Source organism: Palaemon carinicauda, chromosome 25 (genome assembly GCF_036898095.1).
Source record: "Palaemon carinicauda isolate YSFRI2023 chromosome 25, ASM3689809v2, whole genome shotgun sequence".
NCBI classification, from domain to species: domain Eukaryota; kingdom Metazoa; phylum Arthropoda; class Malacostraca; order Decapoda; family Palaemonidae; genus Palaemon; species Palaemon carinicauda.
Window position 1 is genome coordinate 96,961,663 of NC_090749.1, and position 13,486 is coordinate 96,975,148.

At 33.4% G+C, this 13,486-nt stretch overlaps 1 pseudogene; it reads left to right on the top strand.

Moving 5' to 3' along the window:
• The window catches only part of LOC137619159 (dipeptidase 1-like), a 44,000-nt pseudogene extending 32,153 nt beyond the window's left edge, over nucleotides 1-11,847 (top strand).
• Nucleotides 11,848-13,486: the final 1,639 nt, after the last annotated feature.

The window sequence follows — 13,486 nt, forward strand, 5'->3', positions numbered from 1 at the left end:
TGTTCAAATGAAAATTTAATCAGCAAAAATATTTGGACAATGAAAAGACTACCTCTGAATCATTAGTTTTCATATATATAAAAGTATCATCAAACCTTTGAAATATAAATTTAATAACTTCTAGAATATGGTATGTTTAGTGTCTCTCATCTTTGACTTTTGTTACAAAAAATGCTTAATCTAATTTTGTCTTTTTGTAGAGATATATTGAAAGGTGAAAGGATCTTTCGTTTTTATTATAGGAGTTTCATTATTATTGTAATATGACTTCCATCAAAAACATGATAAAGATCATATATATATATATATATATATATATATATATATATATATATATATATATATATATATATACATATATATATATGTATATATATATATATATATATATATATATATATATATATATATATATATATACATATATATATATATATATATATATATATATATATATATATTACTATAAGCCCAGAAGCTCCAACAGGGAAAATAGCCCAGTGAGGGAAGGAATTAAGGAAAAATAGAATATTTTAAGAAGAGTAAGAACATTAAAATAAATATCTCCCATATAAACTATAAAATCTTTAACAAAACAAGAAGAGGAGAAATAAGATAGAGCAGTGAGCCCGAGTGTATCCTCAAGCAAGAGAGTTCTATCCCAAGACATATATATATATATATATATATATATATATATATATGTTTGTATGTATATATATACATATATATATATATATACTGTATATATATATATATATATATATATATATATACATATATATATACTGTGTATATATATATATATATATATATATATATATATATATATATGTGTGTGTGTGTATGTGTGTGTTTGTGTGTATGCTTGTATAAATGCGTGTTTGCTTGTATAAGGGCGTCTTCGTATGTATTTTTCCATGAAAATACATTATAATTTTGTATCATTATTCCATGAAATGGACATGTATAATATCTCCACTTCCTCCATTTTCCCCCACAAGATTCAATCATCTCAGCTATTTTACTAAGCTACAAAATACTTCTTACTTATTCTTCTTCTTACTTTCTTTTCCTCAGAAACGGAACCGAGGAATCGTCATGGTCAGCTTCTTCGCTGATCATATTAGTTGTTCAGACCAAGCCAACGTGTCCAACGTCGCTGGTAAGCAGAATAAACAATAATTATGAAAATAAACAAACAAATATACTTTTAAAAATGTCTATATCGCATATTTATACTGTTCAAAGACCCCTGAATATGCGCATTACAAAACACGAGTTCAGGCTTTGGTTCAGAGAATAATATTGGAACACTATATGATTTTCTGACGATATCTTCATATCGTTCTAAAACTAAAATGTCAATTTGGAGATATCGAACAATAAGGCTTTTACTAATTTCCCAAGTCTTCCTGTTTCTATTTCAGATTATAAACAAGAAGTCTGCTATATGTCTTCCTTCTTTTTTTCAGAGCACATCAACTATATTCGTCAGGTGGCCGGTATCGACCACGTCGGAATAGGGGCAGATTTTGATGGCATAAACAAGTAAGTGATTTTCAGAAGACTTTAGATTTCCGCGAAAATTTATAGGTTGAAACACCACAAATTTAATCGAAAGACGTCAATGATTTTATAGGCTTCATTTAAAAGATTTGATAATTTTATTTGTAAGATGATAAAACGTAATACTGTAGTAGTGGTGAGAGACTTATAAGAATATATAATGTTATAGTATTGGCTAGACTCAATATTTTATGAATTGAAAATTCTACTTAGATCATTATTGGAACATCATTTGATCCGAATGAATGAAGCACTATTCAGATATGGGTCATAAACATATCTGTGGTCGAAACAGAAGAAAATAATAAATTATTCAATGTATCTATTTTGCATACATTCATAGAATTATTCATTGTTAATTACTTCAATCCATGAATCGATTTTGGTAGAAATCTATTCAAGCAGAGATTATTTACAAGAGATTTCCTGGAAGAGGATATTGCTTTCATTACACCTCAGCAGGTCCACTGTAGGCAATCTTAAAGAATCCTTGCATCATCTCTCATCGGTTCCTAGATACACCTAACTCTCGATCTTCTACGCAGATTGGCCTCCTTAACCCCAACACTGGGCTAAAAGGCCAATATTCTATAAATTTAATAGAAAATAATCGAATTACTTTTAATGTAAATTTAACCCATAGGTATATGCGATGAAAAACTATAGATTAATAGAAGCCAATTTTGTTGAAAGATCATATGCGTAACAAAAACAATATGATATTCAATAGTTAATATTTCCATATAAAGTCCAAAATATAAGATATGCAATGAAAGTGAAAATTTTAGAATTGTTTTTCAAAACAAGTAATAAGGGGAAATTTCAGCTATACATAATATATAAAAAATATATGAGCAAAGAAATTGCATATTCAGGAATATTATCTTATTTTGTAATCTGGGTCACAAATATACCATTACATATAATTTCCATTTATGAATCAACGATAAACAATCACCAATAACAAATAAGATATTAAAAAACTGAAAAAAAACAAAGCATTAAAAAATAAAATATCTTTTCCTAAAAAAAATGTAACCAACTATAAGTAATAACATCATGAAGCCAACTCTCTCCTCGGGAGACTTTAGAGCATTACCCTAAAAGCCTCATGATAGCCATCTGTATTTCTCCAGGATCCCAAGAGTAGTTTCCCCAAATCCTCTTTCCCTAATCTTCTTTGCTGACATCGGCTGTTTTTCGTGCAGGACGCCTGAGGGTCTGGAGGACGTAAGCAAATACCCGGTCCTCTTGGCCGAGCTGCTACGAGATCCAGGCTGGACCGTCGAGGATATTAGGAAGCTGGTGGGAGGCAACATCATAAGAGTCTTCTCAGAAGTCGAGAGGGTGAGTTCAGTCTGCAAGTCACGTTATAGAGCGCATTGTTTAGCATTGTAGTACGTTGTCGCGCGTGGTATTGCGTTGTTTCGTATTGTAGCGCGTTGTCGTGTGTGGTAACGCGTTGTTTCGCATTGTAGCGCGTTGTCGTGTGTGGTAACGCGTTGTTTCACATTGTAGCGCGTTGTCGTGCGTGGTAATGCGTTGATACATATTGTAGAGTGTTGTCGTGTGTGGTAACGCGTTGTTTCGCATTGTAGCGCGTTGTCGTGTGTGGTAACGCGTTGTTTCGCATTGTAGCGCGTTGTCGTGTGTGGTAACGCGTCGTTTCGCATTGTAGCGCGTTGTCGTGTGTGGTAACGCGTTGTTTTGCATTGTAGCCCGTTGTCGTGTGTGGTAACGCGTCGTTTCGCATTGTAGCGCGTTGTTGTGTTTGGTAACACGTTGTTTCGCATTGTAGCGCGTTGTCGCGCGTGGTAACGCGTTGTTGCGCAATGTCGTGCTTTGTAAGACATTGTCGCGTGTTGTAGTGAGATAGCGTACATTGTAGCACATTATTGCTCATTGTAGCATGATATTGTGCATTGTAATACGTTGTTGCACAATGTCGTGCATTATCAAGTATTGTAGCGGGATGTTTCACATTGTAGCACGTTGTCGCACGTGGTAACTAATTGTCACTCGTTTTAGCGAGATACCGTATGTAGTCCATTGTTGCGCATTGTAGTGCAATGTTGTACATTGTAGTGCATTGTCACACATTGTAATGCATTATCGTGCATTGTAGTGCATCATAACGTATAGTCGCAAATTGTAGCACATTGCCGCATGCTGTAGCACAACGATGCGTGTTGTTGCTAAGCGTGATATATGTCCCAAATGTGGAATTTAGGGTTACATTTCTCTCAAGGCCAGAAGCTTACATAAAAGCCTTTTTCATGCTCTTCTTATCTTGTGAAGGTCAAAGAAACAAAATGAAATAAATATGCCCTGGAACTTGCATGCAAGCCATGAAACGAGAATGTTTTACAATATAAAGCGTAAGTTGCATTAGATATATTTACAGAGCGGGAACTTACTGGTTGTTTTTTTTACAGAGTTCTGTAAGGCTCTAAGGATAATAAACAAAAAGATGATGGGAAATTCTATCCAAACTAATTCTAGGGACTTTGAAGTCACAAATCAGCTTTTCAATGCAACGTAAATTAAAGGTACAGAATTCAAGCAAGGCCAAAGCTTCTATATAAACTAAGCTCAGTGGTTTTCACAGAGCTCAATCCTTAACATAATTTCATATTCTGATGTTTCAACAAAACTGTGCAAAAAATGTATATAGATGATAATTAATAAAAATTATTATAGAATGTTAAATATTCTATCAAATATTAATTATTTTCTTTGTGTAATTTAGGATCTAAAAAAAATTATCAAATGTGGAAAAAGGACAGTATATTCATGTTAGCGCAACATGATTGCATTAAGTTGTATAAACAATGTATTGAGAGAAAAATGAATAATCGATCAACATTTTTTTTATATAAGATAGCACTTGGACCTGATCGCTATTTCTGTCAGATAATCTTTCTTGCCTCTTTCAGGTATAGAATAGAAAGACAATTTCAAAAGCCAATTGTACATCAATTCCTTTGTTTAGGTACGATGTCACTTCCCATTATGTAGGTGCGAAATGACTCCATCATATTATCTACTCTCCCTTTTTGCAGGTACGAGATGACTTGCTGGCCAAGGGAGTCGAACCTGTGGAGGAAGAAATTCACCCGGAATACCTTCGGGGCAAAACGAATTGTACTTATTTCTTTGACTAGAAATTTTTGACAGCCATATTTCCACGGTACACCATCTTTCTCCAGCCTCCAAGAGATAACAGAAACAAAGAAGAATCTCTTTGGGCGTCACATTGTTTTCAACGGAGGATTTTCGATGCGATTTTGTCAATGAATCTTCGTGATGATGATGATGATGATAACAATATATCGGTGCTACACGCTGTGCCAAAGATACAGTTAATAAAACTCTAAAATCTTTATTGTTGGAATGTAAGACAAAGAAAATAACAACGTTTTATCTTAGATGAATTGACTCCTTGATAAAAGCAGATCTTTTTTTCCCGCATCAACTGAAGAGATAAGGACATTCTCTCGTGGATCGAATCATACAGAAGTTTATTTTGATTTGATCAACTGAATATTACAGTCGAGTCATTCAGAGTTGCTTGTGATATCAGTGCTTGAACGTTTGTTCGAAACCAAATCAGTGAGGTGTTTGACTCGTTCGTTCGTTTGTTAGAGCTTTACAACTCGTCAAAAGGGAGAATCCGAGCTCCACCACAAAGCTCTGAGGAATACCTAACGCACACAAAACTTTGCTCATGTTTTATTAGTAACCTAATACTATTGGTTTTTGTAAATGCCTAAGGGATTTAACATCTGTACCAAATCACCTTCATCCTTCTATTCCGCTGCTCCGGGGGCCCCTTTAAGGCTCCAGGAATCCTTTGCTCCGGGAGCTCTCAGCTCCAGGATTCCTCACGCGCCCCAAACCAGTTGGGGGATTCTCGCTGGGAGTCTCGGCTCCGTCTGTGGAGTCCTGAGATCACTACATTGCTATCAAAGACATTTTATGGATGGAGTTTGCCACTGTTTGTAAGAGAAAGCGTAGTGTATATATGTGCATAATCGACCCGAAATATATTTGAAATCCTCGAGAGAAGACTAAGAAGTTTCTTCTCACCGAGGAGGAGCGTCTCTTCGAAGCACCAACAGGAATCCCTTCTTGAGGCCTGGGCATTCTTCTACAGAAAACCTGTAGGAGGTATATTATATGTGGTCCTCGTCAGTGCCAATGTATTTTTTGACTTTTAATAGATGCCTTTAGAATGGCCACAAACAAACATCATTATTTTAGTAAGATTTTGTGACGTCAACATATTGTTAAATATTTTGTAACAAGAATCAGCTTCAAAGATTTTTTAACAAACAGGGACATCGCATCAACCTTTCGTAACACAGGTTTACATTATTACTTCTTAATCATCTGTAAATGGAAATTTTCATCGAAATTTTGTTAATCTTATGTAAGAAACAAGAACATTTTATCTAGATATCTGAGCAGATATTTTATTAGGATCTTGTGACAAATATTTTTGGATATTGCAGATTTTAAAACCGATTAAAAATACTCTTTGACAAAGAACTATTTTTTACGGTTTTCTAAAAACTCCTTTCTTGGGAACCAACTCTCTTTGGTTCCTTGGAAATGTTAAAAATAGTGAAGTGTCATGATCGTTGAACCCAATTAGGCTGATTCATTAGTGAATTTTGTCAAATGAATACAAAGAAAATCTGTTCATCTTATCATGAACTTTGAAAATTCCTAATGAATCTTTTTTTCCAGTTAATTAAAAAAAAAAGAACATTGATAGACCTTAATGGGGGTCAATCATGTTTCAGTAGAAATGTACAACCAGCAGTGCTTTGTTGATTGTGATTGTCACGACTTTTACTGAAAAAAAGGAATTTACTAATGGTCCATCTATTTTCTTTTCTTCGTCGTGACAAACGTAGGATTCTTTTTGGGTATGCAAGCATTTGTATATGTGCAGGAATGTTAGTAAATACATATATGTGCCTGTGTGCGAGTCTTGTTATGATGTAGAGATTAAAAAAAAACAACAACAACAATTATTACAATCGTGTCCCTCGGTTTCTAGACAGACATTAAAGGATGACTTTTGGTTCGATTATTCTGAGGAATCTCAGAGGGGTGATACGTTCATTATAGCATTCTAAGATATGCAAGAAAACGTTTTGCGTAGCCAAACGATTAAACGTCAATAAACATAATCATCTATTAGTCATTAGTCAGTTTAGCAACTTACCAAGTTACCAAATAAAGATAAAGAATAAACAATAAGCGGCTTGCTAACAGCAACCTGTTATTGTCGATGGCGCGTTAGCGCTACGCCAAACCGATCTTCCTTTAGAATCATACTGAACGTTCCCTCCCCCCTCTGTGTTTATGTTCGAAACGTTTGAAAGAAACGCTGCGGCTTCAGTGGGCTTCAAAGGGGGAAGAGACCCATCGAAGTGCTTCCTCTTTCGACATTTAGGGAAATGAGAAAAACAATCATTTGACTTTACAAAGATGCTGTAAATATCTACAGATATATGGAAATCTCGATATATATTTTATATGACAATCGTTAGAATTGAAATTGTTCGTGTGCTAGAAAGCTCTTGGTTTCGTTCGATCTTGTTTTGCTTGGCTTCGTCTTCGTTTTGGGAATTTGATTTGGCTCCTGGGGAGAAATTCACTCTAATAACGTCAAGGAAAATTATATGAAAGTTTTAAAAAATGTCAAGCATTGTTTCGAAAATAATCAGCTGAAATGTAATCTCAAACAAAAGTAAAAAAAAAAAATCATGCATGTGGTAACGTTTCCACGCAATAACTGATCAGGTCAGAATTTGCTAACTATAACTTCAAAGAAACTGAAAATGAATCATATAAAATTAACATTCATTAGGATATCCAATAGATTTACAGAACACACAGAACAGGCACACAAACACTTGGTAAGGGACTTGGAATGAAAAAGAATCTAGAAATGTTCAGTCCAATCTAAGTCCAATGGAGGGGATCAGGAGATCTTTGCTGCATTTCAAATCTTCTGTAAGGTCTTTGCTTTCGTTTCTACCTAAGTGAATGAAATTCTGAATCCTTAGACAATCATGTGCAAACATCAAGCTGACCTCGGCACCATTTCAAATGTCTTTATTACGTCCTCTGTCATACATATGTGTGTATATGTGCGGATGCATGTACGTATGTATGTTGCGAAGTATGTATTGATTATCTTGCATGCATGCATGAGCATTTTCTGCTTTATTTTTAATTTAACAAAAAATCAGCTACTATTCATTTGCCCTTCAGGTTTGAGCTAAAAAAGAAAGGAGGTGTCTCGTTGTTGGGTTTGGGGCAACCGGTTCGAAGAAAGAGCCAGTAAGAATTGTAGGTCAGATTCTTCGATTTCCTGGAGGAGAATTTCAGGAAAGATGAATTTCCATGACATAGACCAGTAGATCTAAGTAGGATTATCTCTTCTCCAGTACTTCTTGAAGGTCATCGGATCTCTTAAGATCATTTGCGCAATATGTAGTTATCTCGGGTCTTCAAGACCCTAAGAAAACTGCTCAAGGGGATTGCTTAAACGGTTACCTATAGGCAGTACTGAGTATCTATTCACATCATCATTTTACTGATCGTTTATATCCAGCAAGGAAAGTTTTTTCGAATCTACCCATTTTCGATTTCAGAGCCTCAATACATGAGGAAGGAGTAATATAATAAGTACTGTAGGTTCACAGATAGGTAATATATTTATACCCTGAATAGGTGTGGTGGGTTGAGCTCGACCCCTAATGTATCTTTCAAAGTATTTTAACAACAGTTAAGGATATGAAAACTTCCATTTTCCTAATGGTTAATGGTACTGTCTTCACCTAAGGGTTTGTTGTATGTTAAAACTTCTGAATTTTATTTTGTGATAAATATTAATATCGAAACACGAGAGTTTGGTATCTGAGAGTGGAATGTCGATAAATATTACTGTTTTGCAATTTGAGGATTTGAGGATATTGATTTCTCAATATGAAGATTTGATGAATATTGATTTTATAAATTGACGATTTGATAAATATTGATTTCATGCCATGAAAGATCGATAAACATTTATTTTACAACATAATAATGATGTAAATGGAAATGCTTTACTTAGGAATTTCATAAATATTTGCAAGCTTCGAATGTTCGTCTATCATCACGAAAGAACCCGTGTTTCTTCTTAACCCTTTCACTGCCATTGATGACTGTCAAAATTTGATATCTTCTTAAATCACTCAAATCATAGAAAGTTGCTATTCATTGGAAAGCTCTTGAAAAGAACTTTTCCATAAATATTAACAAACTAGAGTTTGTACAGTCTTGAAAGACTGCTATATCAGAGGCTTTGTTGAATTCCCCACTCGCAGTGAAAGGGTTAAACATTAATCAGAAACGCTATTCATATCTTTAAAACTATACATTTTTTTAGAAAGACTAATTATTGTGCAAGGAATTTGGTTGATCCACTTCCTTAGTAACATCTGAGCAAAGATCTATTCCTACCAGAAGCCAGTTCTGATTCAAATCATGTTTTTCCCCAAAGTAACTGTGTAAAGTAAATAAGATTATTACTAAATTCAGTTTTAGAGAAAGTTGGTTCTAATAAAGGATTTTGAACCTAATGAGAATCTATCAAATATTGATTATGCTTGAGGAATTACTTAGTAGCATCAACCATATAAAAAGTAATTTATCTGTTCATTGACTCGATAATCATAACACGAAGGATGGAGGGTTTCAGAAATGTCTACTAAGCAATTTGGTCCACTACTAACATTTGTAGCTTAATGGAAGCCTCGAACACAGCAGATAACTCATAAACTCGAATGTGTTGCAGATAACTCTGAGTTTAGAATGGACTACGGATAACTCTTAATCTCGAATATGCTGCAAATAATTCTGAGTTTCGAACGGACTACGGATAACTCCTAATCTTGAATATGCTGCAGATAACTTTGAGTTTCGAATGGACTACAGATAACTCTTAATCTCGAATGTGCTGTAGATAACTCGGAGTTTCAAACGGACTACGGACAACTCTCAGTCTTGAATGTACTGCAGATAACCTTGAGTTTTGAACGGACTATGGATAACTCTTAATCTTGATTTTGCTGCAGATAACTCTGAGTTTCGAATAAACTGCAGATAACTCTTAATCTCGAATGTGCTGCAGATAACTTTGAGTTTCGAACGGACTACGGATAACTCTTAAATCTCAAATGTGCTGCAGATAACTCTTGAGTTTTGAACAGACTACGGATAACTCTCAATCTCGAATGTGCTATGGAAAACTCTGAACCTCATACTTATTGCGGGTCATTCTTAATCACGATTGGACTGTAGATAGCTATGAATCTCACACAGACTACGGATAACTCTCAATCTCGAATGTACTGTAGATAAGACCGAGTCAAGAACGGACCGCAGATTACTAATAATCTTGAATTTACAGCGGATAACTACGAGTCTCGAACGCACTGTGGCTAAGTCTGAATGGAGAAAATAATATCTGAATGCTATTTAAAAAACCAACAGCTTTTTAACCCGCGTGAAATATCTGGTCACATGCCAATATTTTTTTTCTTATTTACAAACGAGCACAAATATGGAATACCTCAGAATTCCTCTTCTATCTCCATTTAATCAGAAGTGCCTTGTATGTTAAATCGATTGTTTGTGTATAAGTATAAACATACCTATATATACTTCTTTTGTTTTTAGAAGTACAACAGTCATGATTTGTTAGTGCTTGTTAGAAATCAGTTTTAGTTTCGAGATGTACCAAACGAGGATTATTTAAAGGCAGAATAAGATGAGGTATCAATTTATCTATTGAAATAATGTATATCCATTTATCATTTACTAACAATCGTCCTAAGATCTATTTAAATTTGAGAGAATTGCTATATCTGATGAAATAATTAACATTAGAAATATTTTTGAAACCCTAAAAAGTGTGATGCCAACTCTTTTACATGTTTATAAAGAAATGCGGATGTAAGAAATTTAAACAAATGAAATACCGAATTTAAAACAGAATGAAAAGTTAAAGATTTATAACCAAAGAAAAAGAAGTAAAGTAAGTTGTTATTTATTTATTCAAACTTTATTGATAAAGTCTGGTGTTAATATATATTTTTTGTATAAGATGACAAATAATGAATTAGTGAATATTCTTCGAAAATCATTGGACAGAGGTACGTCCTTCATCTTTTTGACAGTCTTTGTTTTCAAGACCAGTTCTATCCAATAGGTTACTAATTATATCTTACACTGGTTATCAATTATCAATGGCCAACTATTAATTGTTAATAAACACATGAAAACTTTTAACATGAAATCATTTTAAAGAGGTGTGAAGAATTGAATGTTAATACAATTACCAGATTTGTACAAGTGTAAAATTCTATAGAATTTAAAAAAAAGGAGAGAGAACTTTTCCTGATGAGTCTCCTTTCAGAAGAATAAAAAATCGGATGAGGTAAACTTCTTTTATCTTAAATGAAGCTAGAATGGCAAAATAAAATGGAAATATTAATATATTACCTCCTGTGAACCTACAGTTACAATCGAATTGATTATGACAATATGGGAAAAAAATGAAAAAATTCTTTGGAAAATTTTGAATATTAGAAATCTAATGGGCAACAGTCCTTGCTAGGTAAACTTTCAGATCCTAGAAGCATTAAGACAATGGAACTTATATGCTGAGGTTTTAAAACTTTAACCTACTAAAAATTCATTTTCTGTATTCCTGTAGTCTTCAGACCACGACCATCTGAGCTTTTCAACTTCAGAAGTCATGAGGTTGAAGAACTTGGATTGGCCGATCGTCTCTGTCCCTCCCCGTGGTTCTAGGGTCATCATGAAAACAGGTTACAGAACTTTCCCCGTGATGACAGTTAGAACCCCTATTTGACCACCTTCCAACAGCTCTAAGAGGTCAGGAGCTCAGATCATTGGCTACCGACGTCTTGGAGAATCTCCGACCTGCTAGGTTTCCGTAGTACCTTTCTCTTCCAACCGGCGGGCCGGCTGGTATATCAGTCTCTCCCAAGCCTCTAAACATCACCTTTTTTATCCAAGATGACAACCGAGAAGGGCAAATGATAACTCCTTTTCCTGGTAGAAAAACCAGGTCACTGCCAATGCAATGTTTTTGTTTGTGTCTTTGTCTAATTGTTTTTCTTTTTTTCTTTGTGTGGTTTGTTTGAAACTAGTGTCGAGGTCCTAACTTTTTTGCAATATATACATATACTGTCATATATATATGTATATATATATATATATATATATATATATATATATATATATATATATATATATATATATATATATATACATATATATATATTTGGATAGCGTGAATGATGAAACTAATGGTCAATGTGTAGACAGCTTATTGTAGGACGCTAAACTCGGAAACTCCTAAAACCACTTCTAAACCACTCCTACTGTGTATTACTGTTTTTTAAAATCTTTTATGATGTGAATGTCATATGATATAGATATATTACATAAGCTATAAGGAAGAGAGAAATATTGTACATATGGTGTATAGTTTATACTCGTTAAACGCTGCTCATAATAATACCTTTTTTTAGAATACAATAAACAATGTGTAGTCTAATGGAAATATATTAAAAAAAAAATATTGTTGAAGTTGTTGCATATAATGTAATTGCATCCTTAAATAAAATGAAACTCTATTTTGTTTAAAAGAAAGTAGTTTTATGATTTCTTTTTCTGTGTGGGGGAAAATAAATAACTATGTCGTTCCCATAAGTTTACAGATCTTTACATGAAATATTTATAATACATAAATATATATAAATATATAAATATACCGATGGTGTAGGTTTGTATGATAAAGAAAGGAAATATCTGAAGAGAGCTTCCTCTTGTGTAGACACAGCTCTCTTCGGATATTCATGATCAATGTATAAAGATTTTTTTTAGTTTTTTTTTATTTTCAAATCTCATCCTATCGTAAAATGAAAGTGCCTTACCACAGTTCGGGTGTATTGTACAGATAAAATTAGAGTAAAAAAAAAATCACTGTGTGTTGACTTACCTGTTGCTTGTTTTTTTCTTTCCAGTGCATAAAACCTTATAATATCAATTTAAGGGGGAAGGTACATTGCCTTAATGATATATAATAATAATTATTAATGGTTTATGATCATTTATATAAACACTCATTTGACTTCTCGTGATGATATTATGCTTATTAGTTCTCTTTTGACTAGACTCACCTGTCCTTGTGTTTACATTAGGATACACGAAACATGTTGAGAGTCTTTTGTTTGATTATTTCCTTCGATTAGCAAAAAACCCATGTGATAAATATTTGCTTATTATAAAAAAAAAAGAGGAACCGTGCACTTTTCCCAAGGAATTTCTCGAACAGAGAGCGAGAGATGTAATCGCAAAAATATATATATAAAAAAGTTTGGATATGTGGATTACATCGGTGAGGAATTACAGTTTATGGAAATTATGGATAATATTGTTTCTGTTCTCTCCTCCGTCATTTGCCAGTTACGCAATTACACACACATGCACATACACATGTACATGCGCTATGTATGTATGTATATATATATATATATATATATATATATATATATATATATATATATATATATATATATATATATATATATATACAGTGGAACCAACGTTTTCGCTGACGCTGTGAACCAATCTGAATAATATTAATATTGACGTAAATTAATATTAATATTAACGAATATTTCTTCTCTTAGCCGTATTAGAAGATGTGTAGTTACTACGTAACATAAATAAATAAAGAAAAATACAGAATCTTCATATTCATATCAATCATTGATGACGGAGGAGCTGGAGAGAAAAATATATAGAAATGAATATAAAA